At 34.7% G+C, this 26690-nt stretch overlaps 1 protein-coding gene across 1 annotated transcript in view; it reads left to right on the top strand.

Moving 5' to 3' along the window:
• The window catches only part of CDH8 (cadherin 8), a 1221794-nt gene that overhangs the window by 139427 nt on the left and 1055677 nt on the right, over positions 1 to 26690 (top strand). The window contains exons 3-4 of the mRNA XM_084959944.1: positions 905 to 1103; positions 18746 to 18896. The gene's annotated coding sequence lies outside the window, so the exon portion shown is untranslated. The remainder of the gene's footprint in view (positions 1 to 904; positions 1104 to 18745; positions 18897 to 26690) is intronic.

The following is a 26690-nucleotide window of genomic DNA, read 5'->3' as shown; positions in this document are numbered from 1 at the left end:
GAGCAACAAAATGTTTGCTCTCAAAACAGACGTCAGAAAGATGCCTTCCACAAATTGAATTTGCTTTGAGTGTCATGGGCAGTCATAGGGAGAAGGTTTATTTTATTTCTTATAATGAAGTGAAGGGCCTGTTTCTTACTTACCCCTTCCCTTACTCCTAAAAGCAAAGTTTTCTGTGAGTCTACAAGCCTTAGGCTGAGAATGTATTTATAAGCTTCTCTGTGACCAGGGGCCAGCAGCACAGAGCAGAAGTGATCTGATGTGCCTACCTGTTTGAGATGGACTCCTGGAGTGGATTCCAGTATGTAGCAGGAAGTGAAAGATGACAGTCACAAACAGCTCGTCATTCTGGAAGCACCTTTTCCTGACCATGAGAATATGCTGCTCATCCTGCCCATTACAGGGAGCATAACTGACAGTCCCAGTGGCTCTCCCTCTGGGTCCACTACTGCATTTGCTCTAAAATCAGCCAGTGACTCAGTGTGACCATGACCCCTGGGGCAAGATCATTGCAGCAACACATGGGACTCCTCCATAGGCCACCTTCTATCTGCAGACTCCCAATATTGTAGCCAAAACTTTGACAGAATTGCCCTGCAGTTCTGCACCATCTCCTTCCTCTCCCTTCTCTTCCACAAAGATCAGAACTTCATCCATGAGTTCCAATTATATAGCACAGGGAATTGTATCCATCATGGTCTCTTGGGATAGACCATGATGGAAGATAATATGAGAAAAAGAAATATGTAAATATATTTATATTATATATTTAAGAAATATGCATAAATATGTGTGTGTATGATTGGGTCACTACTGTACAGCAGAAATTGACACAATACTGTAAATCAACTATAATTTAAAAAAAAAACAATTCCCATATAAAGGCTCTCTCTGCTTTTTTTAGCTTATCGCTTCTCATCTTGGAAATTGTTTCTCAGAAGACCCAAGCTAATCCACCTAATCATAATATACAAGACCCAGAAAACATCTTAAATTCTGATAAATGAGTGTAACAACGTCTGTTTCCAGATTGAGTACCTAGAAGGAAAGAAAGCAGAAGTCCCTCAGAATGTTCTCAGTGGTTTCAAAGAAAATATAACCAGGCAAGTAACAATTTGATCTTGTTGGCAACTATTAAATTTCTTCTATGCTATTAATCCTCAGCATAATGTGGGACTTGTCCATATCAAAACCTGGTTCTTGATAAATTATCAGATCAGTTTAGGAGCAAATATTTTACTTTCTTCATCATATCACAATTATATATCCATATGCCAATCAAAATGTGGCACATTTTACACATTTCTCATGTACCCAATATTATTAAAGCTCCGTGGCTCCATAAATTGATACCTATATTAGAAGAATGGACATTTTTATTAAAATTTGAAGACATTTAACTCATATTGTATTGAATAAAAAGAATTTTATTGCTGTCGTACATTTGCATATTATAGTTTTCAACAGCTCACAGGCAAGAATAAGTGCTACTGAGACATCTCCAGTTTCTTGGGTGAAATTTCCTTGAGGAATATGTTAAAATCTTGAATTCAGGTGGCTCTCTGCTCCACTAACTTTTTTGCAAGCCCTTTAATATTGAATCTTTCTTATTTTTCATAAACCCCAAAGTACTGGATGTTAAAAACCATCCCGTTTGACTAAGCTGGTGTCTCCACTGGGATCCAACTTCGAGATACCTTTGGTTTCAAATATTCTATTTTAGGATGCTCTCCCTCACACCTGTCATACTCACCCTGTACACAGATTACTGGCCCTTTCTGACTTCTCCCCCTATTTCACATAGATTTTATTTAGCTAATGCTGTCTGCCCTGATTTCCTGAAATATTTATGGATAGCATATCCTATCATGCTAGTAAGCAAAGAAAACATGGAATGCCCTAGCTCCAATATAAAAGATAAATGAACAAAAAATTTATTATAACTTTTTAAATATGGAAGTAAGTGAGCATAATTATACTAAAGCAGAATAAAGTAGCTGAGTGTGTGCCTCTAAACACAGAAATATTATCAGTGCACCAGCTAGAAAGTGTGACTGATACAGCTGGCTTGTATTGAGGACTAAAACAGGACAGCAGTATTTGCTATGTAAAAAGTTGATGTCCTGAAATAGTAACTCTTAGTAAACTCCAAGATCAAAGTAAATATTTTCCTCCAAACAAATGTAAATATATATATAAATAAGTTGTATTTCCTCCTCAAGTGAATAATCAGAGAGATACACACAAGTTGTGTTGAGTATAGGAAATTTGGGGACAGGGGCAGACAGGGCTGCTTCATAATTTAAATGAGAGTGGAGTGTCACAGTCAATGTGCAATGAAAAATGTCTTCATATATTTAGGAAGAGCCATTCCAGAATAAGGCCCTTCCATTGTTAAAAATGTTTATCCTAGTTTATGTTTAGCCCTGATTCCTAAAGCCTGAGTCAAATCCCTGTCCTTTGAGAAAACATGAAGCCAACTGTGTGGGAAACCTATTTTGGATAGATAGATGACTTTTTCTTGATTGATTATTCGTATCACTTTAATACAAAATAAAAACAAGTCTGAAGGAAACCAATATAGAATTATATAGACCTTGTAGATTTCTAGCTGGCCAGATGTCATGTAGGTGCATTTTTTATCAACTCAGCTATGACAAAGTCTCTTCCCCTCTCTTTCTTTACTACTTTTTACTTTGTTTCTCTCCCTAACCCAGAGACATCCCACCTGGTTTTCTACATTAATTTTATCCTGGAAGAATCTCCACATAGATACTGCAAAAAACTAATGGTATGCCATCATGATGCTGTACCTATTGCAAAAAATACAAAAGAAGCTTTCCTCTAAACACTTTATGTAGAGCATGACCAATGGTTCTTTTCTCTTGGACGTTGTCTTTCCTATCATAATTGTTTATGTGCAGACTTATTTTTATGTCAATCCTCTGATTGGATTATCATCAATTTCACACTACAGGTCAGGAGGGCACAAGAAACCTTTAGCCACAGTCTCATTTTGTAATAGAGTCTGTACCTCTTCAGACTGCTGAAATAGGATAAAAGGATTTGCTTTTCATCATAGAACAAATTAAATTTTAATTGCCTGTTAAAACACAAATGTCAAAAGCAAATCTTAAAGGCAGGGTTGCAGCCCTCTCATATATCATGTTTTAGACCTATTTACATGCAAATTAATTCTTTTCTTCATTTTAAATATGTATTTACATAGAATATGTTAACAATTAATTCCCCAACATTGTATGGTGGTACAGTGTGTGTATGTGTGAATGTGTGCAGCAAAGATAATCAACTTTTTATTTTAAAATAAAATTTCTATCATATATGTATTGAGTCTAACAGCAGATAATCATCTCAAGTGAATGTGGTTCTTTTAAGCTGAGGAGTAATCACTATGCATTAATCAGATTTCAAAATTATTTTGACCTTGAATTATTGCCTTGCTCAAACTTCAGTATGTTTCTGATGTACCTTATCTTCCTTGTGGTTCCTATTAAAGTGTCCTTAATTTGGAAATGACAAGATGGTTTGGTAAGCAACAAGTTGTGTTCTTCTAGGTCCTGTCTGAAAAGACAGAGTGAAAAATAAGGGATGTGTTCTTAAGACCTTAGCAATGCTAACGTGAACATAATTATTTAGTTTCATTCAATTATCATGCAAATATGGCATGTAATTATGAAACTTATGGAACTATGAAAGTGGAAATTTATAATGATGCGGGCTTAATTTCATTAATTTAATGCATAAAGCACATATTACACAGAGACAGACGTCAAATTAAAAACTCTCAGACTCTAATTAGCTTTAGAAATCTCTTATGTCTAATTGATATGGCTGTCATAATTAATTTAAATAATGATTTCAACCTGGCTATGATGCAAAAAAAAAACCTCATTCATTAACATTATTATTAAGGGAAATAATATATGGCCATATCTATATCTATATATGTCTAGATAAGGTAGTTATAGCTGTAGATACAGATAGATATAGATATCCTTCTATTCAGTATAGCCAATGAATTGCCTTAGAAATATAGTTGAAAAAGCTTGATTATTATGAGTAAATTATCATTGTCCTGTTAAAAAGTCCTATGTTTAATCCAACTTTTAAAAATTCATAGCATATTCAGAACATTTATTTTAATCACTCATTTTGAATCACTTCTACCAAAATTATGCAAGTGAAATATTTGACTGAAGAATTTTTCATAGAATTCTAGGTCTAATATATTTTAACAAAAAGGATGGATGACAGATAATAATATAGACAGATATGGATAGAAAGAAATGAAATGTTGGTAAAAAATTAACAAGTTGATGAAGCAGAAATACAAATTAAGGCATAGGCCATGATGATGAAGAAGAATTAGTTATGAAAGAAGTGAGTTAAAGTGTTCATTTTAATTATAAAACTTTGCAACACATACTCCCATCAGGTGATCATCTGGATACATCTGTGACCACCTGTCCAAAAGATATGCTTATCCAGATCCAGAAGATGGTCTCAAATTGGGTGGATCTTGATTAATCTCCACTTCACACTAGGTAAAGGTTTTCATTTAGATTTAAAATGACTGTTTAAAGAAGAAAAGAAAAAAATGGGCAATAGGCATCTTATTGCCTCAGTAATAAAGAAACTCAGGAAGATAAATGTAATAATCTTACCATGTAGCTTTCTTAGAGTATGGCTATATCACGTGGAAAAAATGACAACATTTAAATGAAAGATAGCACCCTATAATTCAGAGGCCTTGCAAAAACAGAGATGAGCTATTCTTCAAAAATGATGGAAACACATAAGAACTCACCAGCATTTCATTTCTTCCTTTGAGATACCAGTATCATATCTGCATTTTCTTGAAGAGACTGAGGCAGTAAGTTCACCTCTAGGGTCAAGTTCTTGGCTAACTTGTGGAGGGGACACTCCAAATATCCCAGCTCGAAGGTCCCTCCTTCCTTCCTACAGACATCCAGACTCTTCATACTCCTGTTTTCAAACTGATTCACAGGCATGATGAATGCCCAAGCCTGACTCTAAGGATGTAAGAGTGATACAACATCTTCCCCATCCTTTCTTACAAGTTCTCTGAATAGACTGAAGTCATTTCCTAGTGGGTTTCTTGTAGTACTTTTTTTCTTTGGTTCTATGTATGTATGTTAGATTTCCATCACTCTTTTCCCTCCAAGGAACATATTTTCTTTTTGAACACATATGAACCAAATTTCACAGAGTCATTCTGAACTTTCAAAGCAGGTTTTAAGGATTCTTCACTACGTGTATGGTAGACTAAAAATCTGGCCTCCCAAAGATATATTTATTCCCTAAACCGTGAATGTCACCCAGTATGGCAAAAGAGTAAGCATTAGCTTCTATGGGAAAAAAGTGTGATTAAGACTCTTGAGAAGTAAACCTATACTGGAGTAACAGGCAATCACATATGTCCTTATAAGAGAGAGACAGTGAGGATTTTCATGCAGACACCTGTAGTTGATGCAGTGTCTTCATGTCTTCATAGACGATGAAGGTAAAGATTGGAATTATACTGCCACAAGCTGAGGAATGCCTGTAGCCACCAGAAGCTGAAAGATGCAAGGAACAGATCCTTTTCTTGAGCTTCTGGAGGAAGTGCTCCCCTATAGACACTGTGATCTCAGACTCCTATCCTCCATAGCAGTGAGAGAATACTTTCTTTTGTTTTAAGCTACTAAATGTATGGTAATTTGTTGGAGCTGTCTCAAGGAACTCATGCCATGGAATAAAATATGAACTTGCAGGTTAGCTGTACTGCTTAACATCATGTGCCTTGGAGGAAGTAATTTCTTATTGTCTTAGTTTCCACATCTATAAAAATCAATATAAAATACCTTCCCACCTCATGAAGTTGTTGGGAAGGTTTTGAGAAACAAAGTGCCACATTAAGAAAGAGAAACATAGTGACTAGTAAAATCAGGATGATCATTAAATCTTAGCTGTCATTATTTTTATTGAGAAATATAAACAGTCATACTGGAAACCCCTTACAATTTATTCTCCACCAATACCATGGCAGAATAAGATTTACTTAGCTAATTACTTGGGGTAATTTTCTCTACCCACTGTGTTTTTGTCAGTTGAAAGTAATGCCTGTGTTGATTTTCTCTTAAAAGACCTCCTAAGCTGAAGAAAGTTAAAGTCCCAAATACTACTATTCCATTGACATAGAGGAAGTCTTGTAGGAGGATAGTTCATTTCAAGGAAAAATATCATGAAGTGTATTGTGGGCCATGTTCTCCCAAACTATTGAAAATACTGAAGTTAACCTCGTAGAAGTTATTGTGCTAGCTGTATAAAGAATACAAGAAAAAAAAATAACCCTCTCTCTTGCTATGCATCCAGCTTTTTCACAAACAAATACACGTATAGCTATCCCCGACTCTCCTGGTCCTGAAAAATGGACCAATAAAGAAAAACAAATGTGCTCCTTGAAAAAGCGACAGTGTATTCTCCCCCTGTGAGATTGCTATGCATGAAATAACTTCCCAATGAAACTGCATTTTGTTTATACTAAAAAAAAAAAAAAACAAAAAAAAACAAAAAACAAAAAACTCATGAAAATCTTGAGACACTACACAGAGATTTTGAAGATCCAAGTAAAGTTATAGTTTTTTCATTGAGGTTTGGCTGAGCAAATCCCATTCCAGTCACATTTTCGTATTCCCTCTAGAAGCTGGGAAAGTTAATACTCACTGTGGCCCAGTGATATAATTTTATAAATATTGGTGAGCTTTCCTACACTGCTACTGCTATATTTCCCTGATTTCTTTTCCAAATGTGGATGTTATATCTGAGATTTGTCAGCCATCTGGTACATAATAACTAAAAAACATGAGGCAGAGTTGTGTGTACACACATACCCCACATGCACATATCAGCAGAATCCCTGGCTTATATTATGACCTGCTGAACCATCAACTTCAGCCAATTTTGATATTCATCCATCTGGAATTTTCAACCCTGTATATTAGTTTTATTATTATTGCATGTATTATAGGAAGGAAGAACCTGAGGAAGGGTCCATACTTACAAAGCATCTAGTCCAAGTATATGCAGATACCAAAGGCATACTTCCAATCTCAAGGATCTCATATTTAAGGAGGATTAAAATCATTCCTATATGAAAATAGTAAAGTTTTATGATTACTTGAATGATATCTTCAAGGCACAAGGCTAGTGTATAGGAATGAGGAGATAAAAATTTAAGGAGCTCAAAAGAAGGCCTTACATATAAGGCAGTGGTTCTCCTGAGTTTTAAAGAATGACCTCAGTTGTATCAACAGAGTTCAGCTGTTCCTGATATAGGAAACTAAGTACAAACACAAGAAAGACATATTCTCATAATTACATGCCTAAGTATTATTAACTATGGAACTCTTGAGAGGGCAGGAAAAGTTACAACAGTTAAGCTGAATAGCTTGTCAAGTGTCAAATCAAGAAAGAGTATAAACAGTAAGCATAATTGTTGACAGCCTATCAAACTATGTTACAAAACTACAACCTTCAAAACAGTGTGGTACTGGCACAAGAACAGACACATAGATCAATGGATCAGAATAGAGAGGCCAGAAATGAATCCACACTTACATGGGCAATTAATTTATGATAAAAGAGGCAAGAACACACAGTTGGGAAAAGACAGACTCTTCAATAAGTCATGTTAGAACAGCTGGACAGCTACATGCCAAGGAATCATAATGGACTCTTCTCCCACACCAGGCACAAATATAAATTCAAAATGGATTAAAGATTTAAATGTAAGAACCCAAACCATAAAGCTCCTTGAAGAAAGCATATGTGATATGCTCTTTGACTTCAGTCTTAGTATTTTTTATTGTGTTTCCTTAGGCAAGGCAAACCAAAGCAAAAATAAACAAATGGAATTATATCAAACTAAAAACTTTCACACAGAGGAGGATGCTGCCAATAAAATGAGAAGGATGCCTGCTGAATGGGAGAATATATTTGCAAATTATATATCCAATAAGGGATTAATATCCAAAGTATGCATAAATATAAAGTACTAATAAATCTCGACATAAAAAAATAAAGAATTCAATTAAAAACTGGGCAGAGGACCCGAATAGACATTCTTCCAAAGAAGACAGATAACCAGCAAGCACATGAATAAATTCTCAACATCACTAATCATCAGGGAAATGCAAGTTAAAACCACGATGAAATTATCATACTAAGTGAAATCAGAAGAATAAAAACATATTTCATGAGATCACTAACAAATCTAATAAAAATGAAATAGAAGTTCCCATCGTGGCTTAGTGGGAACAAGCCTGACTAGTGCCCAAGAGGATGCAGGTTCAATCCCTGGCCTCACTCAGTGGGTTAAAGATCCAGCATTGCTGTGAGCTGTGGTGTAGGTCACAGACATGGCTCGGATCTGGCATTGCTGTGGGTGTGGTGTAGGCTGGCAGCTACAGCTCTGATTTGACCCCTTGCCTGGGAACTTGCATACACTGCAGGTGCAGCCCTAAAACAAAAAAAACAAAACAAAAAAACAACAACAACAAAATAAAAACAAAACTTATTTACAAAACAAACAGACTCAAAGATTTCTAAATAAAACTTATGATTAGCAAAGGGGAAATGTGGAGGGGAGGGATAAATTAGGAAGTTGGGATTATCATATATATACACTACCATATATAAAGCAGATAAGTAACAAGGACATACTGTATAGCACAGAGAAATCTACTCAATACTGTGTAAAAACATATATGGGAAAATAATTTGAAGGGTAATGGATATATGTATATGTATAACTGATTCATTTTGTTGTACACCTGAAACTAACACAACATTGTCAGTCAACTACACTCCAATAAAATTTAATTTGAAAAAAACACAGTGAGTTATCACCTCACACTGCTCAGAAGGGCTATTATTAAAAAGACAGCAAATAGCAAGTGTTGGTGATGTGGATAAAAGAGAACCTTCATGCATTGTTGGTGGGAATGTAAATTGGCGCTGCCACTATGCAAAATGGTATGGAGATTCCTCAGAAACTTAAAAAAGGAACTACTGTATGATATAGCAATTCCACACCTGGGTATTGACCCAAAGAAAATGAAAATACTAACTAGAAAAGATAGATGTACCCCTGTGTCTATTGCAGCATTATTTACAGTAGATAATGGAAGCAACTTCATTACCCATCAATAGATGAATTGATTTTAAAATGTGATATGCACATACACACGGACCATAGAATATTAATCTAATTAAGAATGAAATATTACCATTTTCAACATGGCTGGACCTATAGGGTATTCTGCTAAGTGAATTAAGGGAAAGATAAATACTATATGGTTTCACTTATATGTGGCAGTGGTATCTAAGAAATAAAACAAATGAACAAACTAAACCAGAGTATTTAGATACAGAGAGCAAACAGGTGGTTGCCAGAGGAGAAGAGGGGGAGGGGAAGAAATAAATATGGGAGGGAGATTTAGAGGAACAAAACTGAGTTGCAAAATAAATAAGGGGATGAAATGTGCAGCATGCCTAAAATAATAACTGTGATATTTCTGTATGGTAACAGATGGTAACTAGTTTTATCATGGTGATCAGTTTGAAATGTATAGGAATGTCAAAACACCATGTTGTGTATCAGGAACAAACACTGTAGGTCAATTATACTTCAAAACAAATAAATAAACTCCTAGAAAAAGAGATCAGATTTGTAATAACCAGAGGTGAGGAGCAGGGTAGGTGTCACTGGATGAAGGTGACCAAAAGATACACATTCCCAGTTATAAGATAAATAAGTTCTAGGATATAATTTACAACATGACAGCGGTGTAATTAGCACTGCTTTATGTTATATATGGAAGTTAAGTAAAGCCTGAGGTCTCTCCACGGGGAAAAATATGTTTTCTTTATTTCTTTAAATTTTCGTCTATATGAGATGATGGATGGTCTCTAAACTTAATTGTGACAGTTGTTTCATGATGTATGTAAGACAAACTATTATGTGTAACCCTAAAACATATACAATGCTTATGTCAACTATATCTCAATAAAACTAGAAGGGGAAAAAAAAGGCTAAAAACAGCAAGCAAAATTGTTACAACTTTATCTCATGAGCCATGAGCAGTCACTGAAAATTTCAAAGTAACAAGTCAAATACTCGTGTTTTTATTGTTTTAAACAAAGGTGTCAGGAACTCATCTAAAAGAATACTACAGAGGTTTAGATAAGTCAAGCAGCAATAGAATTTCAGTGGACTGTTCCAGTTTTACTAATTATAGTGAATACTCAGATTTTAATTTCCTGGTTTTATATCCTAACTTTGTCATTTATGAGCTGTGTGACAAAGTAAATAACCTCTCTTTGCTTCAGCTATTCATGCATGAAGTTAGAGTAATAATTACATCTCATACAACAGTTATGAGGATTAAGCGTATCTGTACTGGTAAAATATTTATAACAGTATTTGACAAAAATAAGCATTATATAAGCTTGGTAAACATGTAGGAAATCAAGTATGCAAATCATTTTCATAAGGAGGAAGCATTGGAAACGATTTCAGTTTCCTTATAGGGAGCCTACTGGTTTTCCTCTTAATCCTTTTGCAAATCTTTTAATTAAATAATAAAATTTTACTTTTAAAAAATTGACTGTTTTGAAAATTACTAATATTGCACAACAGAAAATGGTTTCAAAAATTCTCAGTTTTCTAATATATAAAACTATCATGGCATTCTGAGAATTATAAAGCAATGTTAAAATTTCATAGCATATACTAATAGTATCACAAAGTTGGGTACACACATACACACACATACGAAAATAAAAGGAGGAGGTTATTTTCACATATTTTTCATATGCAGAAGATGAAACTTTACTTTCTGTAAACTTTGCAGTAACCAAGAAAACTAAGTTTAACAAAGAAATAGGAAAAATAATACTGTGTGTATATATTTGTGCTGTGTGTCCTTTTATTCTCCCATTGATCCTACCTACTAAAATTTTTAATGTTACATTTTTCAAGGGATTAGCAATGGCATACAAATTTCATTTTGAAAGTGGCCTTCCAATAGTGAATTTGATAATTGTATGAAAATGAAGAGTTTTAATAAGCTGTGGCAACATAATAAACTGTCATCGAGGACTAATTATCACTTACGGAACTTACAATAGCTGTCATCTTTTCATACTGAGAATACGAACCCTAAACAACCATAGAAAAATGAAAAACAATTTCTGCAGAAGCATGCAAAAGAGCTATTTTCCGCCTTGCAAAGAGTAATAAAAAAAGCTAAATGTGAATAGTCATTCATCATGCAAATGGAGCCATTTGTTAGATTTGTATTTTATGGACCTAAAAGATACAATTTTCTTTATTAAAATTTAGAGAAAGTTTTTATTTTTTTCTTATTTTTAAAATAACTTCTGCAAAGTGTGTTTTATTACTTCCTAAAACATCTACCTGGTCACTTAGGTTCCCTTGGGAATATCATGATTCCTGTTACTCGTTGAAAATGTATTTCTTATAACATCACTAGCTTCTGTTTATTCAATAATTTGTCACTGACAAATGTCAGACTGGTAAATGTGTGATAAGATTATGTAATTATAAGTCATAGAAAAATGACAACTTAAATCTACCTACCAAAGATGGCAGAATGTTATTCCTGAATATCTAGGCTTCACCAGAATAGTTAGAAGTAAAAGTCCTCAGTCATCTCACATATTATCAGATTAAATATACAGCCTTTCAGATTTCAGAGAGTTTCTGTGGAAATTCCCCATACATTGGCCATTCCAGGTCCTGGATCCAAGTCCCACCCTAGTCATGTTCTTTCCTCAAGAAGCCCATAAATAAGAATTCTATTTCCAGTTAGAATATTAAATAATTATAAGATCATTAGCTTTTCAGTAACACAAAGAAAAATGCAGGAACTGTAAAAATCAAGCATATCTAATGGACAAAGAACACTGATAAGCTGATTCCCAGAGAGATGAGATGACAAGTCTGGTTGCTGACAGTTGGAGGTCTGTCACACCAGAGACTTTACTCAGTAACAATGAGAAACGAACAGAAAGGCATTGTTGCTGATACATTTGGTGAAATAGATTAAAGTTTGAAAGATGGAATTAACAGTAATTCTCTCAGCAGAGCTGTTCTCTTCCAACTCCCTTTCCCAGTGTTGTAAGATAGTGAAAGCCTGAACTGAAAAGAAAAGAAATCCATGCATTCTTGCCCATTTCCACAGATGTTGGCATCAGAGTCTCAGCTAAGACAAAATAGGAAAGATGAAACCCAAGTCTAATACCTTCCTAACTCAAAACTAAAATACTGATAAAATAAAAGTGAGAGTCCCGGACTGTAGCAGTGCTGGACTTTGAGAGCTGGGCTTACCAGAGTTTATCTCAATCTTAAATCTTAAATTAAAAAATCTTTAATTTCAATTAAAACTGTAAAACTCAATACTTGGTGGTATTTAAATGTTCTCTCTTTGGACTCCAAACATAGAAAACAGATGGGTGGGGAAGAATTTCAACTGAGAATTTAATACCCAACAAATATGTCTTCTAAATGTTGAGGTGAGGCGTTCCTGTCATGGCTCAGAGGTAAGGAACCTGACTAGTATCCATGAGTTTGTGGGTTGGATCCCTGGCCTCACTCCTGGGTTAAGGATCCAGCATTGCTGTGGGCTGTGGTGTAGGTTGCAGATGTAGCTCAGATCCCGTGTTGCTGTGGTGTAGGCCAGTAGCTACAGCTCTGATTGGACCCCTGGCCTGGGAACTTCCACATGCCTCAGGTGTGGCCCTAAAAAGACAAAAATAAATAAATAAACATTAAGGTGAAATAAAGATATTTTCAGATTTAAAAAATCGAATGTTAGATATACTACTATAAATGCAGTAATTTCATTTAGAAATAATGAAATGGAGCTGAGTCAGTGGCAAAAATAACTTCAGATATAATTTCTGAAGGTCATCTTTCAAGAAAAATGGTCAGGAGGCAAGGAATAGAATAGGGCATAAAATGAATTTCTCAAAGAGTTGTGAGGATTAAATAAAGTAACATAAGTAATCACATAGCAGGATGTGACATACGATGTCTAGTAGATGACTTGTAGTTATGCTTTTAGCTATCTTTCTTTTCCTTCTCCGCCCCCCCCCCCTTTGCTTTTCAGTCTTTATTGTTATCTCCCATCCGGTACTGTTCACTTTTCCTTCTTTTCTTTTTCTCATTTCTCTTTGCCATTTTCCCCTCCCCTCCTCGTCCTCTGTTCCTCCCTCATCTTTTCCCTCCCTCCTCCCTCTTTCTTACCATTTCTGTTTGTATTGAAGATGGATGTTAGTCCAGATAGTGTCTGTATCCTTTTCTTTTTTTTTTTTTTTTTTTTTGTCTTTTGGTTGTTGTTGTTGTTGTTGCTATTTCTTGGGCCGCTCCCACGGCATATGGAGGTTCCCAGACTAGGGGTTGAATCGGAGCTGTAGCCTCTGGCCTATGCCAGAGCCACAGCAACGCGGGATCCGAGCCGCGTCTCAACCTACACCACAGCTCAGGGCAACGCCGGATTGTTAACCCACTGAGCGAGGGCAGGGACCGAACCCCGCAACCTCATGGTTCCTCGTCGGATTCGTTAACCACTGCGCCACAACGGGAACTCCTGTATCCTTTTCTTTTATTAAGTCAGTATCTGGAGAATAGAGTCAGAAAACATGAAGAAGGAATATCTGCAAGTTTATTTACATGTACCTTGAAAGAATATCTTACTTGTGTGGGGACTTTTTCATATCAGTAGATAATATTGCACTTATATAACTGAAAAATAAATATTTACATGATAGTTTCCCTAAATCGATAAACTGCCTACATCAGAATTATACAAGAAACATTAAAAATGCATTTTCTCAAAATCCCTCTCAAACTTCTGGGAGTAGAAATTGGGATTTTTTTCTCTCCCCCGGAGAGAAAATTTATGATATTTGGCAGCCATGGATACTACACATATTACATCATCAAAGATTACAGTAGCATTGAGAGTCTCCTAAATGTCTTGAAATATTTATCTGAAATTAACACTGAAATTTTATAAGGAAACTTGATAAAGTTAAGGAAAATGAAATAAATTTTAAATAACCAAAATTTTAGGTGAAAGTTGAAATTTTATGATTGTTATTGAATATAAGAAATTTCTGAAGACAGTTCATTAATAACTTCTAACATACAGTATACCAACATTCAATGGTTTTGATAAGTGTACTGTAGTTACATAAAAATGTTACATAGTAACATGATAGGAAACAGAGATGTAGGGGACTTTTATGTTACTGTCAGAATTTTTCTCTAAATTCAAAATTTTTTAGGTTAAAAATATGATTAGCCTGCTATGTCAACATGGGACATATATTTGTCATGGGACATACAGTGTCATATGACACATACGGTGAGGTAGGTCTATGATAATTATCTAACCACTTTTTGAAACATGAATGATTTGTTAGATATTCTGGAAATCTTTGGTGATATCACTCACCACAAAGGACTTACAATTCAATGCAATGAAAGCATCTACATTTAACAGTCTTTTATTGAGTGCAGCCTGGAAGAGAAGAAAAAGCATAGGAATTAAGGTCTCCAACCCTGCAGTCAGAATTGGCTTAAACATCCTTACTTCTCTGGTTATAAGTCATGTGATTTTGGGTCAATATCTTTTGTTGTTGTTGCTTTGCATACATTTTTAATTAAAATGCCATTGACATATAACATATTAGTTTCAGAAGTGTACAACATAATGAATCAATATTTGTATATTTATTTGTGTATATATATACAAATAAATATACAATAATAAATATAATAAATAAATAACAAATATACAAAAATATACAAATATATAATAATAAATATATAATATACAATGTACAATATTCATATACAATAATAAATATATATAATAAATGTATATAATAAATGTGTATAATAAATAAATATACAAATGAATATTGTATATTGTATGTATTTGTATATATAGACCACTACAGTGAGTCTAGCTATGATTGTTACCATACATAGTTATATTTTTTCTTATGAGAATTTTTATGACTTACTTTTTCAGTAGCTTTCAAATATGAAATACAGTATGAATAACCGTCATCACCATGCTGTACATTGCATCACCATGACGTATTTTTCAGCTGGAAGTTTTTGCTTTTTTAGCCCCTTAACGTATTTTTTTCCCCAAACCATTCCTCTCACCTCTGGCAACCATACATGTTCTCTGCATCCATGTGCTCGCTTTGTTTTTTAGATCCATGTATATGTGAGATGATTCAGTGCTTGCTTTCTCTGACTTATTTCACTTAGTATAATGCCGTTAATGGCCATCCGTATAGTTGCAAATGGCAATATTTCATTTTCTATGGCTGAATAATAATATTCCATTTTATATATACACCACATGTTCTTTATCCCTCATCCATTAATGGACACTTAGATTGTTTCCACATCTTAACTTTTGTAAATAATACTATACTGAATATGAGGGTGCATATATCTTTTTGAGTTTTGTTTTTATTTTCTTCAGATGAATACCCAGAAGTAGAATTGCTGGATATGATGGTAGCTTGTATATTTGCTGTTTGTTTGTTTATTCAAGGAAGCATCACACTCTTTTCAATAGTAGCTGCACCAACTGTCCATCAACACTAGGACAGTTACATTCCCAACAATGCATGAGAGTTCTCTTTTCTCCTTTTCCTCATGAACACTTGCTATTTCTTGTCTTTTTGATAACAGCCATTCTAACAGATACAGGGTGATAGCTTATTGCAGTTTTAGGTTACATTTATGTGATGGTTAGTGATGTTTGCCCATTTTCATGCACTTGTTAGCAGTCTGTATGTCTTCTTTTGGAAAAAAAATACGTCTATTCAAATCCTCTGCCCAATTTTTAATCACATTAATTTTTTGCTACTGAGTTGTATGAATTCTTTATTTTGCACATTAACCACTTATCAGATATATGATATGCAAATATTTTCTTCCATTTGGTAGGCTCCTCATCTTGATGGTTTCCTTTGTTGTTCTTAGTTTGATGTAGCCCTCTTTTTTTTTTTTTTTTTCCTTTTGTTGTATTTGCTTCAGGTGTCAAATCCAAAAAACAAAGAAACAAACAGAAACATACCCAAGACTGATGGCAACTTTATTTTCTTTTAGGAGTTTTGTGGTTTCTGGTATTACATTCAAATCCTTTATCCATTTAGAGTTAATTTTGTATGTGGTATAAAATACTGATCCAGTTTCATTCTTTTGTATGTGGCTATTTAATGGTTCCAGCTCCCTTTATTGAAAAGGCTCTTTTTCCCCCCTCTCGGCTCTACCTGTATTCTTGACTTCTTTGTTGTAAATTCATATGTTTGTGAGTTTATTTCTTGGCCCTCTATTCTTTTTCATTAGTCTATTTCTGTGTTAGTAACATACAGTCTTGGTTACTCTACCTTTGAAATAGTATCTTAAAATCAGAAAGTATGATGGCTCATTTTTCCTTCTCAAACTTGCTTTAGCTATTTGGGGTCTTCCGTGATTCCATATGAACTTTAGGATTTTTTTGTATTTCTGTGAAAAGTGTCCCTGAAACATTAATGGTGTTATATTGAAGCTGTAGATCACTTTGGGTAATATAGGCATTTTAACAATTATCCTTCCAGTCCATGAACATTTGCTGCCTTCATTTTCTTTCATAAATAGTTTGTAGTTTTCAGCATACAGATCTTTGTGTCCTTAGTTAAATTTATTCTTAAGTATTTTATTATTTCTGATCCTATTTTAAATAGGATTGTTTTCTTCTTTTCTGGATAGTTTAGTTTTAATGAATAGAAATGCAAGATATTTTTGTATGTTATTTTGTATCCTTCAACTTTAATCAATTCATTTATCATTTGTAACCAATTTTAATGGATTATTTAGGGGTTTGTACATACAAAGTTATGTCATCTGCAAGCAGAGGCAGTTTTATTTTTTTTCCAATTTGGATGCTTTTTATTTCTTTTTCGTATCTAATTGCTCTGCCTAGGACTTTTAGTACTATGTTGAACAAAAAGTGGCAGTACTAGGCACTCTGCTTTCTTCCTGATCTTAGAAGAAAAGATTTTAAGTTTCCACTATTGGATGTGATGATGTTATATTGGCCTTTTTTATATTAAGGTATACTCCATCTATAATTTGTTGAGAGTTTTAAATCATGAATGGTTGTTGAAGATTGTCAGATTTTCTTTCTACATCGAGATGATTTTTATCCTTCATTTTGTTATAGGAGGGTATCACAATTACTTGGTTTTTTTGTTTGTTTCTTTGGCTTTTTGTCTCTTTAGGACTTCACCATGTCATGTGGAGGTTCCCAAGCTAGGGGTCCAGTTGAAACTGTAGCTGCTGGCCTACAGCAGAGCCATAGCAATCCAAGCTGTGTCTGTGACCAACACCACAGCTCACAGCAATGACGGATCCTTAACCCACTGAGCAAGGCTAGGGATCAAACCCGCGTCCTCATGGATGTTAGTTGGGTTTATTAACCTCTGAGCCACAATGGGAACTCCAGGAGAATATCACAATTACTGATCTGCCTAATTTATACTGTTCTTGCATTTCAGGGATAAATTCCACTTCATCCTGTTGCATAGCATTTTAATGTACTGTTGAATTCTGTTTGCCTGTATATTGTTGAAGATTTTTGCATCTTTATTCATTAGGGATATTAACTTGAACTTTTCTTGTTTCTTTTCTTTTTTGGGGGAGGGGATAACCTTATTAGTCTTTGGTATCAGTGTAATGCTGGTCCTATAAAATGAGTTTAGAAGTTTCCTCTCATCCTCAGTTTTTGGGAAGAGTTTGAGAATGGTTGATATTAATTCTTTAAATGTTTGGTAGAATTCATGAGTTAAAGCATTCTTGTTCTGGTCTTTTATTTTTGTAATTTTCAAAAAATTATTGATTCAGTCCCTTTCCTTGTTATTGATCTGTTCAGATTTTCTATTTCTTCATGATTCAGTCTTAGTAGGTTGTATGTTTCTAGGAATTTATCTGTTTCTTCTAGCTTATCCAATTTATTGGTATATAACTGTTCATAGTAATCTCTTGTAATCCTTTGTAGTTCTTTGACAGTAGTTCTGATGTCTCCTCTTTCATTTCTGATTTTATTTTAGTTTTTTCTCTTTTTTTAAAAAAAAATTCTTATGGCCACACTCAGGGCATATGGAAGTTTCTGGGCCAGGGATTGAATCCAAGCCAGAGCTGCACCCTATGCTGCAGCTGCAGCAACTCTGGATACTTTAATACACTGCTCCAGGCTAGGGATTGAACTCATGTCTCTGCAGCAACCCAAGATGCTACAGTCAGATTCTTAACCCTCTGTGCCACAGTGGGATCTCTTCTCTCTTTTTATCTAATCTAAGTTTTGTCATTCTTGCTTATCTTGTATAATATTCTTTTTTCTGAAAACTACCATTGCTTTAAGTATATACATTTCTGATTTATTTTTGGTATCAATCACTGAGAATAGGAATAGGTAAAAAAAAAAAATGTTTAAGTCTAATTACTTCTATGAGAACCTTAGCAATAGGCTTATTATTTAGCACTGACCCTAATTAGGTATAAAGGATTTTTTTCATTTCTGTTTTCTGGTTTTTTTTCTTTTTTTCGTCTTTTTCAACTTGACAGATGACATGAGGCTTGAATAGAGGATATAGTGGATAATACAAACAGATTTGAAAATGCTGGGATTATATGCCTCAACTAAGAAGATAAAATTAAGGAAGACAACCAGACTTTTTATGAAGTTACATTCAGAGTCCAATGATAAAGGCACAAGGTAAGATTAGATGAGCTTTTTAAAATCTTACCATTACGCATTAAAATTTATCATTTAAACATGCATTAAACTTTACTGGGTCCATAAATTCTGAGTTCTGGTGTGGAGTTCTGAAGCAGAGTGATCTGGTTCTGGGGTTATTCCTAAATATAATAAAAATGTTATAATCTAAAAAATGAATGGTCTGACCCACTGAGCATTTAAATGACCTCGTTATATTGAAACACAAGTTGGAATGAATTACTTTTATCTATGAGATAAATTCAACAGGGGAAATAGATAAGAACCAGTGAGCTGAGTATGTAAATGTGTAAGAATTCCCTAGAAACTTCTGTACAGTTTCCCAAAGAGTAGCATATATGTGCATATGCATACAAACACATGTATGCACACATATGTCCATTTCTTTTTCAAGTTAAATGAGAGATATGTTGGTTAGAGAATTTCGGTTGTATTCTTAACTTGCTTCAAAATTTCTGAACAGAGTCGGACTCCTCAAGTTGTATGCCATAGGTACACAGCATATATCAAAATGCCTGGGATTCTCTCTAGTGGCTTCCTGACTAGAGTGAGTGTGACAGACTGCATTGTTACAGTTGTCATGACACATACAGGAAATACTCTGTGTGGGATCATTGGGAGTCATGGCATTTGTAATCTTCAGAAGAATCTAGAAGAAAGAAATCTCACATTTGGAAAATTGTCCAAAAAAGACAGCATTAAGAATAATACCTGGGGGAATAGATGATTTTTGGAGAATTTTGAGGAGAATTTGTAAAATGCAATTCAAAGTTAATTTATTTACTTTTTAAAAAATATTGAAGTATAGTTGATTTACATTGTTCTGTTAATTTTATATATGTATTCTTTTTCATATTCTTTTCCCCTGTGGTTTATCACAGGATATTGAATATATAGTGACTTGCCAGTAGGACCTGGTTGTTTATACTTACTTTTAACTACGATTTTACTTTATAAGGTAGTGTTTACTTGCATTAGATGGTACTTTTATGTTTAGAGAGACATGAAAATTTCAGATTATCTTGAGGATGAAGTAGATGAAGCTTTGGATATATTTATGGAAAAGACCCATCTAGCCTGAAGTGATGGGAACCCACTGTTCCTTTTTCCTATGGAACCAATTAGAAATGAGAAAAAAAGTTTCCAAGTACAAATACATTTCAAAGAATGTATTTTGGAGATTAAGAATGGGTATCATTTTTTTTCATCTGAAGCTCTCCTCCATAGAGCTGTCCAAGTTAGTTCCTAACATAACAAGTAAAATTAAGCTACTTTTCTTTGGCTCCCAGCTGTATATGGGATTAAGTCTAACAGATGGCTTTTCTCAGTATGACTTGCTTCCACAGTTCTCTCCTAGGCATCTTTTCTCCCTGTTGCCATTAGAGCTTGTGACCATACTGAACCTTTGTTTCCTTTTTTTTTCTTTTTTGGATTTTTGTCTTTTCTGGGGCCGCAACTGCGGCATATGAAGGTTCCCAGGCTAGGGGTCTAATCGGAGCTGCAGCCGCCGGCCTATGCCACAGCCACAGCAATGCGGGATCTGAGCCACATCTGTGACCTACACCACAGCTATGGCAATATGGGATCCTTAACCCACTGAGCAAGGCCAGGGATCGAACCCACAACCTTGTGGTCACTAGTCGGGTTCTTTAACCACTGAGCCACAACGGGAACTCCCAAACCTTTGTTTCTTAAGCACTTTGATTTTTAATATGTTGTTTCTCTGGCAAACAGTAGTTTTCCACTGGGGACAGTTGTAACCTCTTATACAAGTAGCATTTAGCAATAACTGGAGGCGTTGCTTTTTGTCACGACTAAGTGGCCCCTATTGGCATCTAGTGGGCAGAGGCCAGAGATGCTATGAAATAAATATACTGCAATGCATGGAAGTGCTTCCTCTTCCTGCCCCTCAAGAAACACCTATTTGTTCAAAATGACAACAGTACTGAGATTCAGAAACACTAATGTGGAATGAATATATCCTCCTTCTATACATGATGAAATTCTTTTTGCCCTTCATCTTTCATATCAGCACTTATGTCACCTCCTACATGAAGTCTCCCTGAATTTAACTGATTCCATATGTGCTTCAAAAGTCTTTTATCTCTCATATCAAATAGATACTATTGTACTGCACTTACCCATGCAGCTACCTCCCATTAGACTAAACTATTTAAGAATAAGACTTAAGCCTATTCCTGCCCTCAGAACCTGTCCAGCTTATGTTAAGATCTCAAAAATTGTGGGCTGTTGAATAAATAAATAACACCTGGGGTTGGTAGTGATTTACTCAGAGTAGGTACTCATCTTTTTCCCTGTTATTATTAATTATTATTATTAATGTTAGACTTTATGATGATTTCCGTCTTTTCCAAAATGGACAAAGGAACTTATGTACTCATCGAATAAGTGAGTTATTACATGTAAATCATTTGAGCATTGACTGCCATAGAGCAAGCGCTGTGTAAATGTTAGTCTTATTATTTTTAAATATTGTTTATTCCTAATGTTTATGGATTTTATACTGTAAACCTAACTGTAGAATATACAGTCAAAAAAAATCATATCCCTATCTGTGACTTAACGTGTCAATCACTCCCCGAATCTTTGCACTCAATATTTATGTAACCTTCTCAGGGAAGTGTCTATTTATAAATAGAAGCAATGTTGTCTTATTGTCAGTCTCAAATGTCCTCTTTAGATATATGTTAAATCCATTTTTATAAGAAAAAATCAATATGAGTATCTTAATATTCAAATCTCAAGTTTTAGAAGTTAATGTGCATGAATAGTATAGCGTTAGTCTAATGGTAAATATTTCATTTGTCTACATTTATGTTATTGGACACTTGAGTTTCAGGCTATCAAACAGCCTGGATTTATCTATCATTGTATAACTATAAGTAGGGACTCACACTCATTTTCCTCTCTGGATTTTTTGTTAAATATTAAAAGGGATATAATTCGTGTCTACTTCCACCTCACCCAGACAAAACCACTAAAATTATCTTTTTAATAGCAAACAGAGAGCAGCTGGGTGCTGTGTAGAAACAAGGTCATGCACATCATTCTGTCCATAAACATTTAAGGCCATGTGGTTAGATGTGATTGTGATAATGAACTCTAGATGGTTAGGTAAAATTTCAAGATCTGACATTAGTTTATTGAACTAATGGCTTGTGACATGAGGATAGGGACAATTTAAATGAGTTCATTTCTAGCAATCATTTCAACATCTCAAAAGCCCCCAACCTTATCAGAATGGTGAATTACCTGAGTCTGAAAATATTAGGCAAAAATATAATAACTACTCTCTAGAGATGACTGCTTCTTCCTGGTTCAGTTATGAGAAAAGAAAATAAAACAGGTGAATCAAGTGAATAAAATAGATAATCAAATTCAATGTGTCCGTAAACTCTCAAATCTATTCTTATGTTATCATAATTGCATTATCCAGACTGTGTGAGTAACCGAGCAGAAATTCTTTTACCTTCAATCCTGTTTATCTCACAGAAGAAAAAAAAAAAAAACAATGTGAAAGAAAGTAAAAAATAAATAGGAAAGTAATTAGTGAGGTTTTTTCCCAAGGTTGTAGCAGATATGGGATAGAAAAATATGGATTCATATCTGAATCTTTCTTCTTTGAAAGAAGGTTATCATGAAACCCTCTTTTTTAAAAAAAATTTTTTTGATTTTTTCTTGCTCTATTTCTCTCTCTCATTTAAATATATATATTTCTCTCTCTCTCTCTCTCTCTCTCACACACACACACACACACACACACACACAGGTAAGACTCTTATCCTTTGCTAACCATGTAGGATTCACAGAGCAATAAGAAAAAATATATGTTCTCCAGAAATTCAGATAAATTTATCCAATGGACATCTGTTGATTTTGTCTTCTAGCCTCATTCTTCTTATAGTAATCACAGCCTGGGTTTACTTTAAGAAAAAAAAATCTTTTTATATTTATAACAACGCTTATATTCCATTCCTTAAAAAAGAATGATTGTTTGGGTGATGGACACATGAAATCTGGCTGGTCCAAAGATTTGTGCTAAAATGATCGAGAAAACAGAGTTCACTTTCAGCAGAGTGTTTAGTTCATAAGATATAAACCCGAAACCTCCAGAAGCCATTTTGGCAAATCCAAGGTGAAAGTCCATCTGTGAATAATTATGACATAGAGAAAATCAGAGACGATACATAGAAATGCATTTCTGTGTGTGTGTATAATTTGAGCATCTAATTAGGCATTTGTAATTAGTAGATTCCACAACATGTACATCATTTTGACAGTTAATTTGTTTTCTACCTTTTTCGCCATCCTGTGTTAGGGTATTAGCTAGGCTACAAGTAACAGAAGAGTGAAGTTTCTTATATTTCTTTAAGCAGTGAGAAGTGTAGGAAGAGGTAGTACAGGAGTAGTACTGCAGGGGCCAACTGTGATCAGTGTTGCACACTCTTTTCTTTCTGACTTATCACTCTTACCACTCTTGGCATGGACCTCTCAGTCTCATGGTCACATGATGGCTCCTGCTCATCCTCATCTTCCTCCACCATAGGTACCTTGATCATAGTCCAATCGACAAGAGGCAGGGAAAGATAAAGACAAAAGATACATTCACACTCTTCCTCTCTTTCTCTCTTCCTCTCTTGCTCTTTCTCTCTGTCTGTCTCTTTTCTCTCTCCCTCTTCACCCCTATCTTAGCCTGCCTGTGCCTCTGCTTTCTGGACACCTATCTTTTCTTTCTTCTCTCTTTAAATATAAACACTTGTTTGCCTCACTAAAAAAAAAAAGGTTCGTTCACATTTACCAAATTGGCACTGCACAAAATCTGGATCATGCTAGTAAGGATAAGGAGTCATATATTCAGAAGGCAAATGCCATCAGGATCTACCAGGATTGAGTCACTCGCCAGTGAAAAAATACTAAACTGATATATAAAAATTATTCCTGTTAAAGTATGACATGTGCTTCAAATTAGAGATGTGATAAAGGGTTAAAAAAGGATGAAGGAGAGAGAGAATAGGATAATGCATTTACAGAGGAGATAACACATGAGCTGAATGTTAAAGGATAGGAAAGTATTAATGTTGAGAAATAGGAAAGATATTTGACAAGCAAAAAAAGCATCATCTGGGAAGTTACTGAGGCAGGAAAGGACATGACATTCAAAAAATAGCTAGATATTTGGAGAGGCTGGTGCACAATTTACCTGGGAAGAAATTATGGCAAGTAAATAACTTGTTTTGATATTGTCCTAAAGTGGGAAAGGGGCAGAGGAAGAGAATATTTTCCAGATAGTATATAACTGTAGGTGGCCCCTTTAGGACTGCCTGTGACTCAGCTGAGAGTCCAAGGATAGAAAAAGGAAGGAAAATGGAACTTATACATAGAACAGTTGTCCCTTGGTGTAGCTGATGATTGGCTCCAGGAGTCCCCCACACCCCCATTTCCTGCAGATACCCAAATCCAGGGATGTTCAAGTCCTTTACCTGGCACTCTCTACCTGCGGTTCAGCATCCAGGGGCTGGTTCAGCCAACTGTGGATTCTAAACATGATCCACAGTTGGTTAAAGCTGTGGAGGAGAAACCAAAGATATAAGGGGCTGACCATAATAACAAATTCACCCTGAAAATTTGAAAAACCAAGTGGAGGACAGATTTATGAATTAGGAAGAAGGTGGTCACTGAGTAGCCCGCTGCTTCAGAAAGGACATTTGGTGTCTGATCTCTTGGAGCAGAAGAATAGGAAACTTTCTGATTAAACTTTACTAAAGAAAGTCCCCTACCCTTTATTCTTTCATTTAAAACTTATCTGAACTGGCTTTGAAAGAGAAGGAAAATGTTTTACTGTGTGTGCCTGAGTTATCTATTGACAATTTTTATGAAGTTTATCTTTTTAACAAATCTACTGATAATGTCAATTACACAGTGCTGGTAGATGCCAGCTATTCTAACTCTTTGCATGTGTTATCACACAACCTTCATAACAGTCCTATGAAGCAGTAATTGTTCTGAAGTGCATATATTTGACCACAGATGACCAAAATCCTCAAAGGGTTGAAGTGGGTAAAAAATTTCTTCTGTGTCTGCCCTGATTTCATATCTTTGTCTGTGCTGGGATTCCATCTAAATAGTTCCGTGAGAATATATATTTTTTAAGATGTTCATTTAGAGAGATGAAATCTTTTTTTTACCGTCGTTGTTCTCACAGAGGAGAGTCTCACCTTAGAGGTCACTTACATGTGTGTCATACACTTCAGAGAAACAGAGGCACCAGAGCACGCCCGGAACTAACAAACTCAGCAGCCAGGGGTTTAAAGAGCATGTGTAAGACATAGCTGGTCTTTCGTAGAAATCAATTGGTAAGGATGAGTTCCTTAAAGACTGCAGCAGAGTAAGCACATTTTGTGATTCAGAATAAAGGTCTTGAAGCAAGCCCAGTGTAGATGGCAAGATGCATAGTTGGCACTAACCAGAAAATGAATCATTGCCCTTAGTTCTTAGTACCATTCCGTTTTCCACACTGGTAAAAGTGTGTTACCCATTTCATAGGACAAAAAGGAACTGGAGATAATTATCAGAAACCACTAAAGAACCCTTATACCCCTTCATATCAATATATAGTAGAATAAAATATGTAAGTTTCTTTTTATAAAGCATGGACTAATCAGTCTTCTTTCAATTGTTTTTATAAAGTTCTGAGTTTTTTTTTTTAAAAAAACCTTTAATTTTACTTTTATTTTACATTGCCTTATTTTAAATAAATTAATTGTTCAGGCTAGATATTACTTCACAATTCCAGTAAAACTCTGATTTCAAGGATGGAGGAAGTATATAATTCAGTATCCTCAGTGAAGGTAAGTTTTTTAAAATATGCTTAATGTTACAGAGGCAACTACTTACTGCACATTCAGTTCACTTATAGTATCAGCCACTTAACTTTCTTTCATAATCTAAAGGTTCTAGTTTTAGGAATGCTTTTAGCAAGTTCCATTTTGTGAATTCAACATCTCACCACAAATACAAAACAAGATACTTCACAGAGGAAGATACGTTAATACTTTTATAATTCACATTTTCACCAACAGACAAAAATACAATGTTTAAAGTGCAATCTACCTTTAGAATAATGAAGTACTGTTAAATAGTAAGACATTTATGAACTAAGAAACAAACTATAAGTCAATTTATATATCATAATGCCAAACAATACGTATCTATCAGCTGCCCATGCATATGCATGGTTCTATACTACATTAGCAGTTATCTCTTATGGGTTGTGAGCTATTTCTTTTTCTTTACTGGTATTTTTGGATTTATGTTGCTGTTACATAAATAATTATGGTTGCTTGTATAAGAAAAATAATACCAGCTTTATCATTTTTGTTGTACCGAAGTTTCACTTGTCGATGAAAACATGTTCTAGAATTGGATTTGTCTTACTCAGTTCAAAATATGAATTTATACAAATTTCATTATCTGTTTGCAGAAAGTGACTAGGTTCAAAATTATTGACCAGGGTGTAAAGCACTTCCTGCTCTACAAGGTGGAAGATTATTTTTGAAATTTCATCTTGTCAAGATCAGTTTCCTCTATCCATGTGTGACAGTTATACTGTACATTTGCTCAGAGTACACATAGTTTTATATAATCAATAGAAATATGCTCTTTAAAGATAACAAAGGAAGAAAAAGAGAAATATTAGGTCACTAGATGGTGCCATAATGTTATTTTTTACTCTATTGTCAGGAGTTCTGGAAA

This window comes from Sus scrofa, chromosome 6, assembly GCF_054392235.1.
Source record: "Sus scrofa isolate SSC_HxYL_T2T_F1_AM1 chromosome 6, Sscrofa_HxYL_maternal_Yorkshire_Landrace_v2.0, whole genome shotgun sequence".
In the NCBI taxonomy this organism is placed as follows: Eukaryota; Metazoa; Chordata; class Mammalia; order Artiodactyla; family Suidae; genus Sus; species Sus scrofa.
Note: the sequence above shows the minus strand (reverse complement) of the source record. Positions and strands in the feature narration are given on the sequence as shown.